This window comes from Onychomys torridus, chromosome 1, assembly GCF_903995425.1.
Source record: "Onychomys torridus chromosome 1, mOncTor1.1, whole genome shotgun sequence".
NCBI classification, from domain to species: Eukaryota; Metazoa; Chordata; class Mammalia; order Rodentia; family Cricetidae; genus Onychomys; species Onychomys torridus.
In genome coordinates, this window is record NC_050443.1 from 90,836,644 (window position 1) to 90,859,706 (window position 23,063).

The 23,063-nt window shown below is 46.4% G+C and overlaps 1 protein-coding gene across 2 annotated transcripts in view; it reads left to right on the forward strand.

The window, feature by feature from the left end:
• Positions 1-23,063, forward strand: part of Tead1 (TEA domain transcription factor 1) — a 226,709-nt gene that overhangs the window by 116,644 nt on the left and 87,002 nt on the right. The window lies entirely within an intron of this gene.

Below are 23,063 nucleotides of genomic sequence, written 5' to 3' on the forward strand. Positions count from 1 at the left end.
GAGCATACGGTCACATGATATAAAGACCCTTGCCACTGGGAACTGAAGATTTTCCAACAACAGCCTGCACAAACCTTGTTGGGACCACATAACTGAGAATGAGCCTGAGCTCCTGAGTCTGGGGTGAAGGCCTTTCCTTTAAGTAAGTGTACTCTACCTATGTCGAATGGATCCACCAAGCCAGAGTCAGCTAGATACAGATGTCTAGCTAGGATTCCCATGGAAAGGCTGCCTCAGCTGGTGCTGCTGGCCATAACCCCACCTCTTGGGAAGTTCCAAGTCATTCTCAGCTACGTAGGATGTTCCAGGCCAGCCAGACTAAGTGAGATTTTTAAAAGACAATAGAGGGCAACGGTGGCGCATGTCTTTAATCCTAGCACTCGGGAGGCAGAGGCAGGCGGATCTCTGTGAGTTCGATCGAGGCCAGCCTGGGCTACCAAGTGAGTTCCAGGAGAGGCACCAAAACTACACAGAGAAACCCTGTCTGGTGGTGGGGGGTGGCAACAGAACCCTCCGAATTGCGGATGTGGAACTAGTTCCCTTCTGGGTTCAGGAGTGTGTGCTGAAAGTTCCCTCCTTGTAGCAAAGGCTAATAATGTGGGAGGCTGGAAGGAAAGTCTGTGGCAAATACCTAGAGTCTGCTAGTGACCCCCCAAGGCAGCTGGTCTGCGAGGGAGCCGAGTGGTGATGGTTAAGAGTAGCTGGCATCTAGATACTCTTGGGGAGTTTTAGTGGGCACTGGAGGGTGGCTGGAGTGGCTTGGAGGGATGAGGCTGGTCCCTGTGAGGATGGATGCTTCTTGTGCCAGTGGCTGCAGAGTAAGAGCTGGAGGAAGCCCGGGAAGGCAGCTTTTTTGTTTTGTTGTTGTTTCGTTTGTTTGTTTGTTTTGAATTTATTTTATTTATTATGTACACAGAAGAGGGCACCAGATCTATTACAGATGGTTGTGAGCCACCATGTGGGTGCTGGGAATTGAACTCAGGACCTCTGGAAGAGCAGTTGGTGCTCTTAACCTCTGAGCCATCTCTCCAGCCCTTGTTTTTCTTATGCAACTATGGAAATAGCAGCTTTCAATCACCCACAAGGGTATCCACAGTTGGGGAGCTTCTGAGTGAGTCATGTTGTAGGATTGGAGGGAGGGAAATGATTGTGAAGGAAGAACTGTGGGATACACTCCATCTTCTCTACTGCACCCCACGTTTGGACCTGGGAGAATAACTGTGTATGTTTTCAGGTGAGTCCGTCCATCTGATCTGTCTGTTTAGGTCTGTATGTTTCATCCCCCACCCCCCCCCCCCAAGGTGCTTTGACAGGTGCTGCTAAAGCCACAGGCTTTGATTTTTCATCCTGGCTTTTTTTTTTAAAATCCAGTTACCAGCTATGTGGGTTGCATGAGCCCCTTCACGTCTCTGGACCCCAGGATGCCCCTTCCTCGTAGGGCTCTCTGAGGGCTCAGTGAGGTGAAGTCTACCATGCATGTGGCTTGGTCTGGGGACACTCCAGGTACACCAGCTTCCCTCCCTTCCTGACACCGGATGGCGTGGTTCTGGAGGATGTCAGCCTGAGCTCCAAGTTCACTTTGAACTCTGCAGATTCTCTTAGGACTAGGCTGGGTGTGGAGCCACTTCCGAGGGTGAAAGGAGGAGAGGAGCCACTGTCCATGGCACGCAGCTCTAGCTCGCCTGGATGTAGTCAGGAGGTGCTGAACAAGCGCTCCCCAGAGCATGTGTTTCTCCCTGCTGCCATGGTCGGCAGCCTGGGTCCGAACAGTCAGCCACACACAGGCAGGCTGGCCGTTGTGGAAACTTTTCTCATTCTCCCCCCCCACCCCCCCCAACCTGTTTGTGCCTTGTTTCCCTTACTCATTAGGGCTGGTTATGAGGGAGATGTGGAAAGTGACAGTGTGGGTCAGTGAGCACTGTCCATGGATGGAGGATTCTGGCAGAGGTAGGTAGAGCTGAGGCCTCAGGGGCACCAGAGTGTGCTCAGAGTCCATCTGAGCATCTGGCTGAAGCGCATGGTGTCCTGGGCCACTGGTATCGTACTCAAGTGCTGGTTTCCATCCAGGCTTTTGGGGCAGTCTGTTCCTTTGAACTGGATGTATACACAGTGCCTTGATAGGTTGTTGGGGTGTGCAGAGGGTGCAGCTGGAATCTTGGGCATCTTTGATTTACAACCTCTGCCCCCCAACCCCCAGTCACTTTTAGCCTAGCCAGAAAAAATGCCATGGAAGGGAACTCTGAGCCTGGATTGGGAGGAAACCTCTTAAAAATGCTGGGGGTAGGCCCCCATGCCATGGAAGGGAAGGCCAGATTGAGGGGCAATTCGGGAATTAATCAGGAGCCAAATAACTGTGGAGAGTCTCCATCCTGGTTCTCTCACTGCCAACCAACAAGGATGGTAGAGAGGTGAGGTGTGACCTCAAGTTCAGCACCCTCAGTTCCAGAGCACCCCCACCCCTGTGTGTGTGTGTGTGTGTGTGTGTGTGTGTGTGTGTGTGTGTGTGTGTGTGTGTGTGTGTGTGTGTCTGTCTGTCTGTCTGTCTGTCTGTGGCAAGGAGGGGCAAGGCATATGCTTATTCCTTTTAGTCCTCTGGAGAGGCACCTGGTGCAGAATTGGGCCCCCTAATGGTTGCTGACTAAGTACTTAATGGAGATGCAGCTGCCGATAAGCAGCCATTGAAAAGGGATGCAGGCCAGCTTGGCAACATCAAAGCAAGTTTTGTTTGTAGATTAGGGTAGGTTTCATTCTCTGGCTCTAGAGGCCTTTCTCCAAGTTACAGAGAAGATGGTTTTGAAAGGGAGGCTGGTTTCTGTCATTCAGGAGGCTGCCAGGGCTGCAAAGTCTTTGTTCCTCTGGGATGGCAAGGCCACTCACTGTCTTCATTTGAGTGTGGAAGTGGGGAGAGCTCCCAGCCGCCCCTTCCTCAGGGGTTTCCACTTGTTTTGGCTTTCAACCCTTAGCTAGGCAGGGATGCACTCCTGCAGTAACACCAGGGAGGCTGAGGCAGGAGGACAGGAAGTTCAGGATCAGCCTTCATAATATACGGAGATCCCCGTCTCCAAGTAATTGCTTTCCAGTTGTTCTTTATTGTAGGACATTTAAAATAATTTTAGAAGTGTAGTTATTGATAAAGGATGTGGCTGGCGAGATAGCTCGGTGGTTGAGAGTGTGTGCTGCTCTTACAGAAGTCCCAGGTTTGGTTCCCAGCTCCCATGTTGGCAACATCACAACTGTCTGTTACTCGGACTCCAGAGGGATCTGATGCCTCTGACCTATGCAGACACTCAGACACCTGCACTCATGTGAGCATGCAGGTGTGCAAACACAAACACATGACAAAAAATAGTAAAAATGAATACTTTAAAATTTAATAAATTAAAAATAGAAGAATCTGGAGAGAGTTTAGAACCATAACTGAATTAGGATGCAACAGTGTTTTCCCATGATTGTGCATGCCCTGACTTCATTCCTCACCTAATATTGGGCACCAGCTTGATGCCATTTCTCAGAATCTAGTTCTTGGTTAAAAATTGAGTCAAATGTAACCAAGTAATTCCAATGATTTGGGGATTATTGCACTAATTTGTAATATATTCAGAAGCATTAGGGATCAGATAATTTTAGAATTGGGTATATCTTTCTTATATATTTTTTTTCAGGACCTAAAGGGGGGTTGTCCCACACTTCTTGTGTCCTTTTAAACCTGGGGTGTGTAGGAGAGAAGGTATTGGCAGCAGGGCACATGGAAGTTGTTGACTGCCTTTACAGATCAATGAATTCCTTCCTGGCTTCCCTCCTGGCCCAGGAGGAAGCACAAATGGCGTCCTCCTTTTCAGTTCCTTACTGATTGCTGTACTTCAGGGTTTGATTGGCTCCTAACCGAAATCTTTAGTGTTTCAGAACATAAAGGTTCTTATGAAGCCAGGCAGGCCTTTTGTTAAGGTGGGACAGGCTGGGGACCACCCTGCCTTCCTTTCTCTGGTGGTAAGCTACTGAGGGAGCGGAGGCCATGCTTGCACATGGCAAGTAATCAGCTCATATCCATATTCCACGAGGGGATAGATGGAAGGCAGACACTGGCCTTGTCACCCACTGCTTTCATGGCAAGGCCTTCCTAGTCACGTACCCATTATGCCACCAGGATTTTACAGAAGCATCATAAGACTATCTGTCTTAAATAAACATGGTTCAGCTTCCAGGATACCTGAGTTAAGATAGTCTGCCACTCATCCAGGGATCCCCATTTCTTCTGCACACGTGTTTTCCAAGGACCTCAGAGTTACTCTAACCTCCTTTGAGGGTATTCCTGCTAGAGTCTAAGCCTTGAATAATTGAAAGCATTTGTCTGTGTATTCGGGTCTTCCATGCTAGGCCCTAATCTAGGAGCTCAGGAGGAGGTCATTTGGGTGACTCTGAAATTCTGGCAGAATAGTTCAAGAAGGAGGAAGCGTTTACCTTCTTCTGCAAGTGAGACTGCAGTGCAGAGGGAGAATGTGCACCCTGTGGCTATTGGCTTACCACATCTGTGCACATCTTCCCTGTCAGCAAAGGGTGATGAGCAGAGGTCATGATGACTCCAGAACAGCTGGCCACAGACCACAGCAGCATCAGAATGAGAAGTAGAGAAGGCAACTGGCAGTGACCCTTCCCCTGTGGTCCCCCCACCCCTATTTCCTTGATCAGCCTTCTGTGACTGCCTAGGCAGTATTACCACAGGTCTGCTGGAGTGGAATAATGCTTATTCCTGTGGCTGGTGAGCTGTTCCCCCAAATCTCTGTGAGGTTTATTCACACCACACGTAGAACAAGAAGCTCATACATGTTCACTAGTAGCTGGATCAGCACCTGGGGCAGACACTCCTCGGGCTCCCACTAACTAGGAAATGGGGTTATTTCAGGCCCTATGCTGTGAGGACTGAATCGTATACCCTACTGCACTGCTGGTATCAGTTCAGAATCAGTGTATGTCAGGTATGGTGGCACATACCTGTAATCTTGGCTAGGGATATGGAGGCAGTAGCATTGTGAGTCTGTGGCCAGCTTAGGCTGCACACTGAGACCTTATCCCAGAAAACCCAACAAACAAAAGCCAGTGAAAGCAGAGTTTATAGTAAACTGTTAGGAATAAAGGAAGTTCAGAGGAGAGATACCTGGGAATCCCTCCTCGGACCTAGAAATGATCAGGTCTTACTTCAGAGGAAGGTGTGGATAGGTACGCAGTGGTTGACATAAGGGGAATAAATTATCAGTGTTTGGGATTTCTCTGTTCTTGTTTATGGAAACTGGCATGGACTTAATAAGCAACTTGTTGATCTCTTGTGCCCCTTATCAATCTTTCTGGCAGATGCAAACATCTTCCATCCTTTGTGAATGCTATGTTCACCCATCTGTCATGTATATAATGTGTTCTCTGCCTTTGAGTTCCAACCTCTTCAAAACTGCCAGCTTCATTGCCTGAGTACCATCCAGCAGTGAGATCCCAGTGCCCCCCAGATGAATTATGAAAAGCTTTTCATAGTAATATAATTGATCCACTGTTGGCCACACTTATAAAAAAAATCAATGTATTGTGTTAATATTTCATGAATGCCCACGTTGCCAGCTTCTTGCAACGGGACTAAACTATCAAGAATGAGGATTGTTTCCCAAGAGCAGAGCACACGGACAGAGTGCCAGGAAAAGAGACTTTGGGGTTGACTTTCAAGTTGGAAGTGCAGTTGGGCCATTGAGAAACAATCCTCTGACTCATGTCAGATTGTTATAATTATTTAATGCCCACAATGCAGCCTTGTCCCCACGGATTTATACTGGAGAGGTTTCTTACCCACACATTGTGGTTATTAGCTGTAAAGAAAGCGGCGTTTGTTTATAACGACACAGGGTATATCAGTGTGGCAAAGAAAACACTGCAGATTCTGTCCTAGGAAGAAGGCAGGAATTTGGCAGGCTACCTATAGGAAATTAGAAGACATGCTCCCATTACTTCTCACATGTGTGGGTGGTACCATCCAATAATCATTAAGCACCTTGATTTTTAACCTTCACCACACACTGCTGTTATGGTGAAAGTGCATAATCCACTTTTCATCCACAGAGTATGCAGTGCACAGCTGCAGTGTTTAGTGTGTCATTTATCCCGTAGAAACCCTGTTTTCCGAGTCGTCCTGTTTCCCTTAAATTTGTGGTCACTGGCATTGCCTATGGGAAGATGGAGCAGTGGGTACAGTGTTTGCTGCACAAGCAATGATGGGCTGATTTCTGGTCCCTAGAACTCATGAAATGCCATTGTGACTGTGTGTACCTGAACCCCAGCAAGGGCGTGAGGAAACAGGCAGATCCCTGGGGACTCAATGACCAGGTAGTCTAGCTCAAAGAGTGAGGTTCAGTGAGACCCTGTCTCACAAAATGAGGTGGAGAAGCCATCGATGAAGCAGGCTATCCCCATCCAGCCTCTGCCATCTCCTTGTGGCTGCACAGGCAAGTGTATACAAACTCACACACATCGATGGGGTCTGAGTAGGTCTGACATTCCACATCTCATTGTTTCCAGAGACAAAAAGTTGAAGGAAGGAAGACTTTAGGTGTCCCTGGAAATAAATATGGCAGCCTTGGTGGTGAGTGGTGTCACCTAGAATCATGATTCTTGGGTGATGTAAACCCTTTGCGTTAGAGAGGTCTGGTAAGGTCCGGCTCTGCAGAGTTGCCCTTCTGTGTGGGCACCCTTCCCTGTCTCCTCCACCATTGTCTGAGCTGTCAAAGGAGATTCAGTGGGTTTCTCAAGCTCAGAGGGCAGGGAGAAGACGTGGAGCCAAGAGCAGTGAGAAATAACCCTGGGGCACTCGGACACTGGGGTGCACATTTGGAATTGCACCGGAAATACTTGGAGCCTTTATCAGCTCAGTGGTGAAATGCGAAAACTCTGGTGACTCAGCTGAAGACTGACTTGGGACCAGTGTGAAGCAACTGAGCCCTCTCAGGTTTTGCAAGAGCACAAGTAGGAAACAGACACACAGGCTGTGGACTCCAGGAATGGTTCAGGCTTTTGTTGTTTCTTTTTTGGGTCACAGGAAGTTGGGGAACTCTGGAGGCCTCTGGGCACCATTGAGGTTATCTAGAGAATAGAGAACCTGAAAGCCAGGCTTGCATTTCCTGGGGACAGGATGGCTGAATGGTGGTGGTGTTGATACTTAGGGGACTTAACAGTTTTTTTTAAAAATTAGTTACATGTGTGAATGCTTCTCTTCTCTTCCTTTCCCTCCCCTCCGTTCTCCTCCCCTCCCTTCCCCTGCCTTTGTTACCCTCTTCCTGCTCTCTTCCCCTCCTTTGCTGGGCATCACACGGTAGACTAGTGCTTGTGTTACAGGGCCACATCCCCAGCCCTCGGAGCCTTCGTTTAAACATTACACTGTTTCTCTCCCCTGTATATGTATGCTACAGGAGAATGCAGATCTGCAAGAGTTGCCTTACTTTGTAATCCATGGGGCCAGTTTTAGGCCATTGGATTTAGTGAGTCAGGACTGCTTCACAGACAAGGAAACGGCTTGCTTGCTGGGTTTTGAGCTCTAACACATACTTCTTGCTTTTTCTTGAGGACAGCAACAGCTTCTCACCCTATTACTAGAGGTAAAAGAACCTAGTCACTGGGAGCTCAGCCAATTTAGGCAGAGAAGGGTGCAAAATGGCTGAGGGCTCAAAATGGCTGAAGGGTCATGGTGACAGGTCATGAAGGCTGTTTTAGGCCACCTGAATAAAATCCTTCATCAGTCTTGGGACAAAGATCTTAAGAGGAAAAGTATGATGGCAGATATGGCGTGGTTCAGCTTGCATGCCATATGCTCTGGGCGCTTGCCTTACAATAATTTCCTTCAGTCCTTCAGACCCTGCTGCTGTGAGGGAGGGAGAGTGGACTCTTCACGGCACCCTCATGGCTGTGTGTCACCCCCACCCTGTTCACCCACAGACCCATCTACAGCTCTGGTCTGTTAGCACTTTGTCTGTGAGAAGAAAGACACAGTTGTCTGTCCCTCCCTCGCATCCCACTCCTAAAGCGTCTCCTCCTCACCCAAACCATGATCTCAGAGGGTTCCGAGTCAGACATGTCACGGAGCCTGTTTAGCAGCAGTTGTCTGAGATCTGAGGGTGAGATCGCAACACCCTACAAGAGGGCTTTGGAGCAGGGAACTGATTGAGAGGGAAGTGCCATTGAGGAAAGAATCAGAACAGAGCAGTGTCTGTTCAGGGTCATGAATGCTGTTCGGGGGGTTCAGGGCAGCCCAGACTGTGAAGCCCCTTGGTTTGTTTGGGCAGTGGGCATGTGAGTGCAGTCTCCCCCAAATTAGCTCTGTTTGTTACCATGTTATCATCATGCTTTGTTGTGCTGTGGACGGTCATCTATGAACTTACCAATACAAGCATTTCCAAGGTGACAAGAATTCCACTGCAGATAGCAGGGGCTCAGGAAGTATAGTTTATAGTGTACAGAATCCGCCTACCTCCCTTTCAGATGTCGGCTGTTGGCAGAGGACGGGCTGAGGAGGGGGTGTGCAGCCCTTGTTGTGCCCTGTTCCTTCCTACCTGCCTTGTTTTGTCCCTGACCTGGCATTGAGGAAACAGTTATACAGCTGGTCGTCTGTGTACTGGGTTCTTCAAACACCCACAGACTTATTCGGGAAAAAGAGGTTGTAACAGTTTATAGCTCATATTTATACCATGCTAGACATTGTGGGCGATCTAGAGGATATTTAAACTGCACAGATATTTGCAGATTGCATGACACCATTCTGCAGAAGAAACATTAGCATTAAGATTTTGGTACGCAGGGTCCTCTTGGAATCAGTCCTCCATAGATACCGAGGGATGCCTAAACACAGATTTCAATAGCATAGTTCACACCATTTTTATAACTCTTATTTTACATAAATCGACTTATTTTAATTCTCTCAGTTATCTAAGTGGGTAGATACTGCCATCTTCCTCTTTAATAGGCTGAGTGAATTACGGGGCATGCAAGTTAAATCCCAGAGCTAGCAAATAGAAAGGCTAGGATATGAACCCCTCCCTAATTAGCCCCAAATATGTAGGGTGTAATATCCCCCACCTGATGGATTCACACTCACTTGACAACCTACAAAATGTGAAGTCACCTCAAGAGGAAAACTTTTTTTTCTTTATAGTGTATACTCAGATTGCCCATCCCATGCTTTTTACTTTTTGCTTTTCATTTTGCTGTGTGTATGGTGTGTGTATTTACATAGGCTTATACATGGGGAGGCCAGAGGCAAGACAGAAATGGGCCATCCTTTATTTCTCTGTCTTATTGCCTTAAGACAGGATCTCTCACCAGACTGGAAGCTTGTCTTTTTGGCTAGGCTGACTGACTAGTGAGTCTTCAGAATCACTTGTTTCTAGTCCCCTATGCTGTGGTAACAGCCATGCCCAGCTTTTTACATGGGCATTAGACACTCAAACTCAGGTCCCCATGTGGTAGGGCAAGTGCTCACTGAGTCATCTACCCAGCCTCATGTGTGGAGTCTTAACAAGGATGAACACAGAAGGGAGTAGCTGCAGAGCCATGATGCCTTTTCCAGGGACCATGCCTTGTGTCCTCAGATCCTGGCAGCTACAGGGCACCTAACGCAGGGGCCTAGAAGTTTCTCTCCCCTGCTATGCACCTTGGGGAACAGGGTGTCATGGGGCAACTTGAGTTTCAGGAGTGCCCTGGTTCTGATATCAGTGTGGCTGCACAGACAAGATTAGCATCCATATTAGCAACACCCCACCCGGAGAACCCTGCAATTATCTCATGATTTTATCTAATGACTGCTCTTTTCAAAGCTTATTGGGGTAATCTTCCGAGCATGCCTGATTACATGTTGTACAGACAAGTGAACTGAAAAAGCACTTCAGAGCTTAGCCTGAGTTTAATTTGTAGTTTTCCCATTTCAAGACAACATTTTTAGTAGGTAATTGTCCAGTAATTTTTTAAGAATATATGTCAGTTTTCTCTTACTTTGAAGTTCCCGCTCCCTTAGCGCATTTCAGCTGTGGTAGTGACTGAGAAGAGAGAGATGCTGTGTGGGTTGTCCCTTTTTTCACCAATCGTGTCTCTGAGCTCTCTAGGACTTTTTTAATATTTTGATTAACATATTTTTACGTGTATCAATATTTTGCCTAGAAGCGTGTATGTACCACATTCTTGTCTGCTAGAGTCCCTGGAATTGGAGTTATGTACTGTTTTGAGTCACCATATGGATATTGGGAGTTGAACTCAGGTCCTATGGAAGAGCAGCCAGTGCTCTTAATCTCTGAGCCATCTCTTCAGCCCCTCTTTAGGAGCTATTTATTGCCAAGTAAAACCTTCTAGCACTTGGTTGTGGTAGTGGTAGGGGTGGGAGGCAGAGTAAATTGCCATCATGTCATCTGGGGCAGGTTACCTGGTCTCTTGAGCCTGAAGGATGTTTCCATCTCATAGACCCGGCCTACTTTGAAAGGCTATGTGAGACTACTGTGGAAGCCACTTGGAAGCAATCTGTAAGGCAGGCCAGAGACATACGCTTCCCTGCCAGCTGTCCTGCTGGGGCTACCGGGGATCTCTTGGGTGACCTGCTTGGTCATAGTACCTTCCCATCCAAAGGGCTTTCTGTAGTGGGGACCTTCTTGAGCAAAAGGATGGGATAGTAGGCACTCATGGTCTAACTCTAAATCAGTGGTTCTCAACCTGTGGGTTGCAACCCCTTTGGGGGTTGCATATTGGATATCCTGCATGTCAGATATTTACATTATGATTCATAACAGTAGCAAAATTACAGTTATGAAGTAGCAATGAAATAATTTTATGGTTGGGGGTTCAGCACAACATGAGGAACTTTATTAAAGGGTTGAAGCGTTAGGAAGGTTCAAACACCACTGCCTAAACCGTTCCAGGCTGGCTCTAACATTTCATGGTAAAAGCTATCTGAGAAGAAAGATGAGACATTGCCTGTGCCCCTGGGACTTTGGTGATGCAGTAATAGTCACTGGGAAATACACTGCCTATAGAAAATGGTGAACCTATTAATGGAGGGGCAGGTGGCTCTCAGGTATTTCCTTCAGAAGCTGGGGACCTTCCTACTACTTCCAATGAGCACACATTCGGGTTCAGGGCAGGGGTGTGCGATCAGAACTCCTCATTTCTCCAGGGTCCTTTAAAGTGGGAACTTCATAAACAGGGGAAGGAAGACAGAGTTCTGCCCCTATTTCCACTTCTTTGGTTCTTTAACTCGCCTGCTAAATGTTAAGTCCCCCAAGGGACTCTGAGATTTCTGTTTATTTTCTCTGAAATCTGTTGTTTGTTCATCCACTTGTCTGTCTGTCTTTCTGTCTTTCTTCTTTCTTTCTTTCTTTTTTTTTTTTTTTTTTTTGGGTTTTTCGAGACACGGTTTCTCTGTGTAGCTTTGCACCTTTTCCTGGAACTCACTTGGTAGCCCAGGCTGGCCTTGAACTCACAGAGATCCTCCTGGCTCTGTCTCCTGAGTGCTGGGATTAAAGGTGTGCGCCGCCGCCGCCGCTGCCACCACCACCACCACCACCACCACCACCTGGCCCACTGGCCTTTCTGTCTCAGATTTATTGCACTGTGCAGTAGGATGTATTCACGGGGACAAATTGGCACTCTGTGGGTTCTGGTTTCTAAGTGTGGTGGGTATCCAGCTGTAGCGAGCAGCTTGTCCAGTTGTGTACCAGTAGTTGTTCTGCACAGGTACTGTGTACAGGATAGACTGAGTGTGTCAGAGCCAGGAGTTAAGCCCAGCAGTCACATTCTCAACATGCCCCTTGCTGGGCCACCCAGACCTTTGCCTTTTTGAGAAAACAAAGTCTTTGGAACCAGTGTGTTCTTTCAAGCAATGTTGGATGCCTGATTATTTTCATCCTAGAATCCAGTTTTCAAAACCTGTCCAGCTGATTTGGTAAGATAGAGTTGTGCAAGGTGCTAAGTGAGTTCTCCTGCTCGAGGTCCCTTGTCTTCCAGACCCCTGAGGACGCACTCCCGGATGGCTCACAGGGTAGTGGGAAGAGGTTTTCTCAGCAGCCATAGTCCTGGACACCCAGGTGAGCGGCAGTAGAGACTGTGGCTGGGGCCCACTCCTGTTTTCATGGGGTTAGCCTAGCTTGGACCTTGTTGGAGCACCTGTAGGAGGCAGGCCTCTTCTGAGGCTGCGCTGGCCCACAGCTGCCCTGGCCTGCCTCACTTAGGTTGCCTATCTTTGCTTGCAGTGATCCTTGCTTGAGATGTGCTGGTTTTGCATGTACTTAGTTGTTAGTGACTTGATGCTTTTTTGCAGTCTGTTGGCTCCTTTTGGTTCTCCTTAAAGTTAAAACATGCTTTGATTTTTTTTTTTTTTGTTGTTGTTGTTGTTAAGTTTGCAAGTATATGGGGTGTTCATGGGTTATTAGTATAAGAAAATAGTTATCCAGCTCTGTAGAGAATCACTTGGTAGCTGACCTCATGCAAATGATGATTGTGGCTTCCTCCTAAGACATCCTGGAGGCATGGTGTCCATTCCTCTCTTGCTCCTTTTGTTCAGAAGTTTGACACTGCAGACTCGGAATGACAGTTATCCAGATTATAAAGAAGTAGAACTGTCTTTGTCTTGGTAGGTTGGTCTGGTATCTCTCTCTCTCTCTCTCTCTCTCTCTCTCTCTCTCTCTCTCTCTCACACACACACACACACACACACACACACACACACACACACACACACACGGGGTGAGGTGGTGGGGAGAGAGAGATCAGCAATTTTACAGCATATAAGATCAATATGCAAGAATCAGCAATATTTCTAGAACAGCAGCGAACACTCTGCAAACAGCTCTAGGGCTGGTGAGATGCTCAATGGATGCAGGTGCTTGCGGCCATGTCTCATGTCCTGAGTTTGATTCCTGGGATCCATGATGTGAAGAACAAACTTCATTCACCTCAAGTTATCCTCTGACCCCGACAAGCACTAGGTGGCACATGCACACATGCAAAACACACACACACACACACACACACACACACACACACACACACACACTAAATAAATAAAATAAAACAAACAAAAACAAAATAGCCAGTTCTGCTTAAGAATAAAATTGTTTGTTTGAGACAGGGTTGGTTTCTCTGTGTAGCCTTGCTGTCTTGGAACTCACTCTATGGGTCAGGTTGCCTTTGAATTCAGAGATCTGACTGCTTCTGCTTCCTGAGTGCTGGAATTAAAGGCCAAGAATAAGATTCTAATGAATAAACTTAATGGAATAAGTTTGTGGCTTCAACAGTGAAAGCTGTCCAGCTTTACTGAGGAGAAAAGATGTAAACAGCTATATCGTCTTCATGGATTGCAAAATTTAACAGTGTTGATTCTCCCCAAATAGACTTAGGTTCAGTATGAGCTTTGAAAATGTTCAAGCATGTTGTTTCCTTAGTGTGAAGTTGACAGCCATTTCCTGAATCCATACAGTAAAGCAGGGGGACCCAAGAATGCGAACATCCTTCTGAAAAGAAAGAAAAACATACTGGTTTCAAACCTTACCACACAGGGCTAGAGAGATGGCTCAGAGGTTAAGAGCACTGGCTGTACTTCCAGGGGATCCAGGTTCAAATTCCAACACCTACATGGCAGCTCACAACTGTCTGTAACTCCTGTTCCAGGGCATCCGACACTCTCACCCAGACATACATACATGCAGGCAAACATCAATACACATAAAATAAAAATAAATTTAAAAAAATTTATTAAAAAAAGCAACAGCATGCAGCTACAGTGATGGACCATGTTATTGTTTTAAGCTTACTTAGAAAATTGAATAAAATTGAGAGTGTGGAAATAAACCACTATTCATATTGGTTTTCCTACAAAGGAGCCAATGTAATGCAGAAGTAATAGAGTTTAATACTGTAGTCTTCCACACACACTGCTAGGAGATTGGATCACCACACATACACACATAACGATAATTTTAGAGCCGTATCTCACATTCTATGTACAGAATGTAGTTAAAAATGGGTTGTAGGTCTGTCTACCTGACAAGCAGAATCTCCCAGAAAAACATTGTACAAAATCTGCATGACCTTGAAGTAGACAGAGTGTTTAGATAGAAAGCTGGACTTGGAACAGTCCCTTTTCCTTTCTGGGATATTTGCTATGTTTATTTTGTGTGTGTAAATGCATGCATGTGTGTGTGGGCGGGGGCTACTCATGCCACAGTGAGTGTGTGAAAGTCAGAGGAGAGCTTGACGATTCTTCTTCCACCATGTTGTCTGCGACATTGAACCCAGGTGTTTAGGCAGTAGGCAGCTTTACATGATCACCCCCCCCCCCCCCCACCCCACAACACACACACACACACACACACACACACACACACACACACACCCGAGGATTTATTTATTCACTCTGCTCTCACTCAATAATTGAAGCCATCAGCCATTCTAGGTTTCTGCCATACTTTCTTCTAAGTCACCAAGCCTTCCTGGAGAAGAACTTGCATCAGTGTGTGGAAGTTGTATGTTGGGTTACTTTTTTTTCCTGTTACCTGTAGTTCTTTGGCAAAGAAGATGACCTGAGTGATTTTTCAAGCCATGATTGATAAAGTGTAAATTGGAAACAGCCCAAACCAATAATCAGTCATGATGGGATAAAAGTTAGCATGGATTCAGAGCATGCTGTATGTGCTTAGCTGTACAAGCCTCAAGTCCATCTCTTGATGTCATGTAAGAGAGATAAGAAATTATTTTTCCTGTAGGGCTGCTTTGAAAGAAATTTTGTTCAGAGGGTTAGCATTGAGCCTGACAGTTAAAAACCCATTATTCATATTGCTGAGCAGTTGGTTTTCAGGTTTAGGATGCTTGGGCTCAGACTCTAGAGGTTCCTGACTTAGGTTCCAACTCATAAGTGTTGCCTGCCATGTTCTTTTAAAAAAATACAGTTCAGTGGAAAGTCAGAGCAAATTCTCCTGTTGCTGCAGACATGATTTCCTTTGGGTTGTAGCTCTCCCCATGGCTTGAATTTATAGAGTAACTAAAGCCCGAGAGGGACTTCTTCTCTAGTCCCTGTCTCGGAGAATCCCCTTGGTGAGATTGGGAGGTGCCACTCTGTTATTGTTTTCAGGGCTGTGAGCCTTCTGGATAGAACCCAGTGGAGTTTCATGAGTGCAGAAGAATTACGTGACTTGAATAAGAGCATTTAGACTCATTATCTCCAGTGACATATGCCTGATCTGGCTTTATCTCTCCACCTGCATAGTCTGGCTCCAGCTAGTGTGTGTTCTGGGTAGGGAACTGCACTTTCTAATTGTCTCTGCATTTCTTGCATTGCAAGGAGACTGTGCCTGTCATTTTCTGAGCTGTGTCTTAGATGAAGTAAGTAAGAGAATCACATCTGTCAAATCTAGGGCAGAGGCTTTCCATCTCTTCTTTGTGCTCTCAACACTGCGGGAGCATGATGGGTGTCATGGAAAAGGAAAACTCATGTGAATGAGTTGCTTGCTGACCCTGATCTTAGGGAAGGAGGAGATTTGAACTTGTGCCTATAAACTCTGTGTCCTGAGGTACCCACTGTTGTGCCTTGCAGCTTCTCCTGGAGGCAAAAGGAACCCCCATTCCATGAATTTTCTCTTGGTGGCATTCTCTGCATCCCAAGTTCCTGTTTTCATACTGGAAGGGTGAAGATAACCCACTTCCGTGTTTAGTGAGAGATGAGAAAGATCCTAGGACCTTTTCTCTGAGCTCTGGACAAACTTCCACAGACGTGATGTTTTGTTGTATGCCTCTGTGTTAGGATGGCTCGGATGGGTGCCTTGGTCCCTTCCCCGCCTCTTTTGGCACAGGTTGTTATATCCCTAGCCAATGAAACAATAAATGAGAGAAAATGACCCTTCCCGGTCATGGAAAGTAGCAGCTGGTGAAACTTGAAGAGAAGTATGTGTTCCAGAAAGAGAGGTGGCCGCAGTGGAGTGTGTTTGGCTGAAAAATATGTTTGCCTCCTCCATTGTTATCAATAAAAGGTCCTTAAAAATCCAGCCTTGGCTCTGTGTATGTGTCCCCTGCCTGTGTGCCTGTGTGCCTGTGTGGCAACCTGAGGTACATGTTGAGTGTCTTCCTCAATGGCTCTCTTACCTTATTTTCTGAGACAGGGTCTCTCATGGGGCCTAAAGCCCAGCATTTCAGTCAGGCAGGCTTGGCCAGTCAGCTTTAGGTACCCTGCCTCCCTTCAGCGCTGGGATCTCACTCCCCCCAACATGGGTAAGTTCCATGGATCTGAACTAGGGTCTTCCTGCCTGAACCATCCCCCCAAGCCTCCAGTTTGACTCTTGAGGACCAAAGGTGCCGCTGTGCCAGGGCCACGGGATGGAGACCTCTTCCTGGCAGACACTTGATTCACAGGGGCGCTAATTATTCCTTCTTCCTCCAGCGGCTTCTCAAACAATCACTCTGCTTGTTTGGTGCACAGTGTGGTGTTGGACAGTTGGGCCTTTTTGTTTAACTGTATGTTCATATTGTTCTTTATGTACTTAGTTTATAGCTTATGCAGCAGACATTCTGGTCAATTAGCTTCTTGTCCGGCAAACTGGGCACTGCTGGGCTCCTTTCTTCTTATGTTGTGTGGGTTGGTTTCAAGTTACAGGGTTTTTATTGGCTCCTCCTTGCTGAACCCTGGTTTCCAAAGCCTGGTGTTTATGAGCTGAATTTCTTAAAGGTACAGCTTTCATTTTTTTATGAGTTACAATACCCAGTGCATTAGAAAACAAAATAACAAAAATTGGGATGTATGTGAAAGTGTTTGGGGTGTGTGTGTATGTATGTGTATGTTAAAAGAAACATCATGTACAAACCAAAAATTTAAATGAAGGATAGGAAGTTGGCTCAGTATATACACCTACTCCCATCCCCAGACTTTAAAGACGAGTCACACTGTGTAGCCCTGGCTGTCCTGGAGCTCCCATTTGTAGACGAGGCTGGCCTCCAACTTCACAGAGTGGAGAGCAGTTGAGGAAGACGTATGGCATAACTTTGGGTCTCTGTACACAGGCACCCATAACATGCAAGAGCGCGCGCGCGCGCACACACACACACACACACACACACACACACACACACACACACACACTCCTAAGACTCGAAGCGAATGGTTTCCACCTCATTTTTACTTCATTGGTATCAGCCTGGGCGGCCTCTTTCTTCGATTGCCTCCATCTTGGGTTTGTTTTCTCCTGTCCACTCCCACTCTTCTCTTTGGTAGCGTTTCTGCCTTTCCTCTGCATTGTGAATTTTTGGAACCTGCGTCAAACAAACCCTTTTGGGGACAGGTTGGAGTAGAAGTAAGTAAACTGCTTCAATTCTGTCTTGTCTATCCAGACGCCAGTTCTACAGACCGTACCATCTGGGATATAGACAGCATCATTGTAAAAGTTGTATTGCTGTTTAAATATTGGAAAGAAAAATTTCCATGTCCCTTCTTTTCAGGTTTGTTTTGTTTTTAGACATAGTCTGGTGTAGCTCATGTAGCTGATCCTGGCCTTGAACTCATGCTCCTCCCACTTCCACCTGAGATTGCAGGTGTGCGCCTTCATGTCCAGCTCCCTGGGCCCCCGTAATGCCCTCACTTTGTTAATGCTGGTGGGTGTTGTGATGCAGGCACGTCTGGAGGATCTTGTCAGAGGCGCTCCTCCCACACGGAGGCATAGCAGGCAGGGTTTTACCTTGGTCCATTTGACCCAGACTGCCCTAAGATCCTAAATAGTAGTCCTGGCTCTGCCCTTGACTTTCCATAGTTTCTCCTGTTACCTAGCCCAGAAAATCTATGAGAATGTTGGGGTTACTAACCACCATCTCCTTCCTGTGCCCTTGTAAGTACCCCTTACGTTTCACTCAGTGAGTGAGACTCTTCAGCCAGCTGACTGGGCCCTGTCCTGGCCCAAGAAGGTGTATTGGGGTGACGATGCAGAGTCTTTTTGAGTCAGTGCCAACTGTGATTGAAGCATGAGGTACTGCACATCTCAGTGCCTTTGTACTGAGAACTTACTCTTGCTGACTTTGAACACCAATTAGTAATGCTCCTACTGTTGTCCTTTAGGCTGTTTGTTTATCCTTGTGTTCGCTGAGCTCTAGTGTTGCATGGGAAATGAGTAAGCATGAACAGTAGGTATGAGTCTGCAGCCCCTACCACCTCTCGCTAAACAGGATTAGTTAACCTGGGAACACAAGGTGCACAACACCACAGTTACCCAAGTCAGCCTATACCAGTACCGCCCTACCCTGGAGTTTGTTCTTGTTCTTACATAATTCTTGAGTATGAGCAGACTTCAGAGGCCGTTTTCCGTTCTTTCTCCATACCACTCAGTGTGACATTCAAAGGCCTTTGATAGGGTGGGCTGGATGGGGGAGAAGTTTGCTAAGCTGAGACTTGGGATAGAGGCCCTGAAGGGGGTTAGGCCTAGGAATATAGAGCCCAGGGAGCCACTGGAGAAAAGACCTGGAGGATGTGCAAAAGCCCTTCCCCTGTGCTGGCAGGGGAAGACCTAGGTATCTTTGAGGGGACTCTGCTCACTCTCTGCATTTCTCGACGTACTATTTCATTAACATCCCCAGTGGGTTCTACTAATTGTTTGGTTTTTCGAGACAGGGTTTCTCTGTGTAGCTTTGCGCCTTTCCTGGAACTCACTTGGTAGCCCAGGCTGGCCTCGAACTCACAGAGATCCGCCTGGCTCTGCCTCCCAAGTGCTGGGACTAAAGGTGTGCGCCGCCACCACCCGGCTGTTATTTCTTTTTTCTAGTATCACTGTTTTAATTTCTGAATCCATGGACAAGTTGGCCCTGATGAAATTTTTATTTCTTAATTTATGTTGTATTTGTCTTTGCAGGAAGTAAGGTAGCTTTTTCCTGGTTAGCTTGGCTGCTGATATCACAGCTCCTAAGTCCTTGGTCCTGGAAGGACTCAAACCTGGGCTTGGTCTCCCCTCATCCTCAGAGATCAGGGAGTGATGCTCCAGATCCCAGGGCCTTGGCCCAGGGGATAGACTGTCTCTCACCTCTAACTGAGCCCTTTGTTCTTCGGTACTTGCTGCTTGTGTGGTTTAATAAAAACAACCTGGAACATGTTCTTAAAATGAAACACGTGAATGAATGTCTATGTGTGCACACAGAGACGCTGTGGCCACTTCAAAAGAGAAACTCACATAGTAGGTGTGGGCAGAGTGTGTGCAGCATGCCTCTCCACACACTCACTGGGTTCGCTCTTCTGTTCTGTTCGGTTGTATGAACTCAAGCTTTGTCAGGTCCCTATGTCCCTTTGCTAGTTGCAGTGCTATGACAGAAAACTGATGGCTTCCCTTCTCCCTCATGTGGGTCTTCTTTGACTTAATTCCCTCCCTCCCTCCCTCCCTCCCTCCCTCCCTCCCTCCCTCCCTCCCTCCGTGTGTGTGTGTGTGTGTGTGTGTGTGTGTGTGTGTGTGTGTGTGTGTGGTGTCTCCCAGGCCTGCCTTGAGCTTGCAGTGTAGCTGAGGATGATTTCTTTGAACTCTTGATCCTTAAGGCTCCACCTGCTGAGTGCTGATACTACAGCCGTGTACCCCTGTACCCAGATTGTAGTGCAGTGCTGGGAATTGAATCCAGGGCTTTTGTGCTTTCTTTGGCTCTCAGTTTACCTCTCTGACTCACCCTTCCCAGTCCTGTCTGCAGCTCACCCAGTTCATCTCTACAGCTCACCCAACTCATCTTCTGTGAGGGTTCCCATGGAAAGCCTCCATTCCTTGCCCCTTCCCAGCTAAAGCTTTCTCCTTCCCGAATTCCCCCAGTGCCTGCCTCTGATCTCACATCTTCCCTGTTTACTGTTAATGGGCACCTCTTCCCCTCTTACCCCTAGAGGGTAGATGCTCTGCCTCATTATCCTCCTGTCTCTGAGAGCTTGCTCCAATATAGTTAAGAAATCCTTGTTTGGATTAGTTTTTTATAGATTTGTAGAGGGCCATCCCCTATAGGAACATTATGATAGTCTCTGTTTTGCCTATTAATACATATGCTGGCCTTGCATTTCATTTATTTTGTAATGTATAATTAAGTAGACTGTAGACCTTGGCACCTTTAAATTGATATGCAAAGCAGGAACTTTCCTGTCCTCAACAGGTGTGAGAGGATCTGCAGCATAGTGGGAAGTGACTGGAAGATCTAGACTGATGTCATTTCTCTTAACTGCCCTTCCCATGGAGCACACTGGCCTTTCCTCTCTAGCCATCCCAGTGTTATTAGGTTTTAATTTTTTATTTGTTTATTCCAAGTTTTCTTTAAATGTTCTGGACCATAATACCTTTGTGTCCTTTAAAGGACTGTCTGTCCCTAAATTCAAAGCAAGCAAGCAAACAAACACGAGACAAGACCTTGTCAAAGATGCTTCAGTTAAGATGTTCAGGGTACTGGTCCTTGCCTGGGCAAACCTGATTACTCTCTCTCATTTCTTCCCTCCCTCCCTCTCTCCTCTTCTTCTTCCTCCACCCCTCAATGTAATTTAAGAATTTTAAGAGAAAAAGATGTTCTCAAGGGTTATAGAAGACTGGGGAGGAAAGTGTCTGGTGAATCAAGGCTCGACCGAGTCTACTGACAGAAAACCCAGCCGTGTTCCTAGAGCTCTGCTTAATCTCCACATTGTTGGTGAGACTGCTTCTCCCCTCTTGCTAGCCAGGCTGACATTTCCTTCTGCGTTTTGTACTAATCATTAATAACTATACTGTTGTCACAGCTCAAAACTTTCCCATTGACACTTCAATCATTTTGTAAAGATCTCAAATGTTCAACCTTTAGAAAGCTAACCTTTAGTACTCTATTAAAATGTAAGAACCGCTTGATTCCCAGCAAATGCTCCAGCTACTGGATCATGAAAGCGTTAGTTTGTGCCAAGGGCATGAGGCAGTACACTTGTTCCCTTTTAACAAATAAGAAGAAGTTTGACTTTTCATTTACACATCCTGCCAATTGCTAACAAGTTTCCATCTCGTTCAAACACCAGATTGATCCTAAGAAATTGAAAATATTGATTTAACCCTCCGTCTGATTCCTGCTGCAGACACCTGCTAGCGCAGCCTTAGCACATCCCAATTGCTTGGCCGTAATTCCTCAGGGGACCACTAATAACTACCACATCTGTCTTTTCATCTTTCGAAATTATGCTAGCAGTTGTCCAAGTCAATTGTGATTCATTTGATAGTGCTCTCCTCCAAGACATACTGCAACCAAATAGACTTGCTCACCAGTAATATATCTGATGACATAGTTAGCTCTTGTTAATTGACAGAATGATTCAGGCTTTTATGGATGGCATTAATTGGTCCCTCGTGTCCATGCAATAATTGACCAGACAGAAGCAGCAGCATTAGCTCTCATCTAGTCAGGCGAGTTTAGAGATGAGGTTACTGTAGTAAGGATGACAAAATGTCTGTGTTCTTAATCAAGACTTTATCAATGAGTTGGAGGAAAAAAAAAGATTCAAGGGGGGAATTCACATCATCTTAATTCTGAACATTGTGTTCCAGCCTACAGAGATGCTCCAGAGTGCAGCTTGCCCTTCTCCTTAGTCCTCAGGTGTACTGGGATCTAATTTAGGCTGCACTGGATGCCCCTGAACCTGAATCAAGGTGCCATAAAGGAGAACCTTAGGTAGCTGTTTATGGAACTTGTCCTTAGGAACCCAACACCCAGGGCATACAAAATCTGAACACATGGAATTCATCTTCAAGCCTCGTAAAGAGGTCCAGGATATTCCCTTAGTGTTCTGAAGCTTAGTTGTCTCCTGTCACCATGTTCCTGGGGAAACTCCACCCCCAAACCCTCGACAAGATACAGCTCCTCCCCTCCCTCCCCAATGTATAAAATGGTTTTACAATGAGGCTGGAGAGATGGCTCAGTGGTGAAGGGTGCTTGGTTTCTGGATCCCATGTCTGGAGGCTCACAGCCACCAGCAACTCCAGCTCTAGGGGAATTTGACATTCTGGCGCCCTCTTCTGTCATTGGCAGTCACTCACACACACCTGCACATACACACATGCAAATATTAAAAAAATGAACAAAAACCAAAAGCTGTATGTAAGTAAGTAAGTCCTGCTGTTTATCCCCCCACACACCCACCTGTTTAGTCATACATACTGGATAGTCCCAAGTGATGATTTTAATTTATATTGTTTTTTGACTTGGTGTGCTTTTTGTCATAATAGCCATTCTTTATTTTTCAAAAGCCCCCACGGTGCCTCCACTGCCTTTTCTAGACGGAATTAGCAGGCTCTTTTTTGTGTTTGTAGGTTGGTGACTTGTTCATAGAACAGACCTGGAGCTTGCCTTGGGCCAGCCAGGGCTCTGTTTGATGCCTTGACACATGTAATTATGTAAGGGCTTAATAAATGTCTTCTGAATTGAGTTGCAATCATTACCTTTTGAAGAATGAGAATTTGAAGTTGGAGCCCAAGAAAGACAGCTTGGATCAAATTGGATATTGTGAAATCCTATGAGTAAATGGCTGGCCACCAGCCCTGGGACATTATTACAGTGTGGTGTAAAACTATTTGAGGTATGGGAGGCAAGTCAGTCTCTCTGTGGAGAGGAGAGGGCAAGGTGAGGTATGAGGCAAAGTTGATTTTTGTTGTCGTTTTCCCCTGGTGATTGATTAGCGAAGACTCTTCACACTATCTTAGTTCCGTGTGCTGTGGGCGGTGACTGTGGGCACCTTACACTCACCAGCACGGGCAGTGGGATCGGACATACCACACTACCATGGCATGATCAGCTGTGCTGTGGGTGAACTCCTCCATAGGTCTTAGGCTCTGCTTCTTCCCCAGTCAGATGGAATGTCATGGCCTAGGCTTGAAATTGTCACCATAGTGAGGAGCTGACTGGACATGTGTTGACAGTGCCTGAGGGTACACACAGCAGATTTTCCATGAATGATCCTTGGTGTTGATTAAACATAAGGCTTTTTGTTGTGGTGATGTTACATTTTTAAGTGACATTTTATTTACCCTGTGCACACTCAGGTGAGTGCCACAGTGGGTACGTAGAGGACA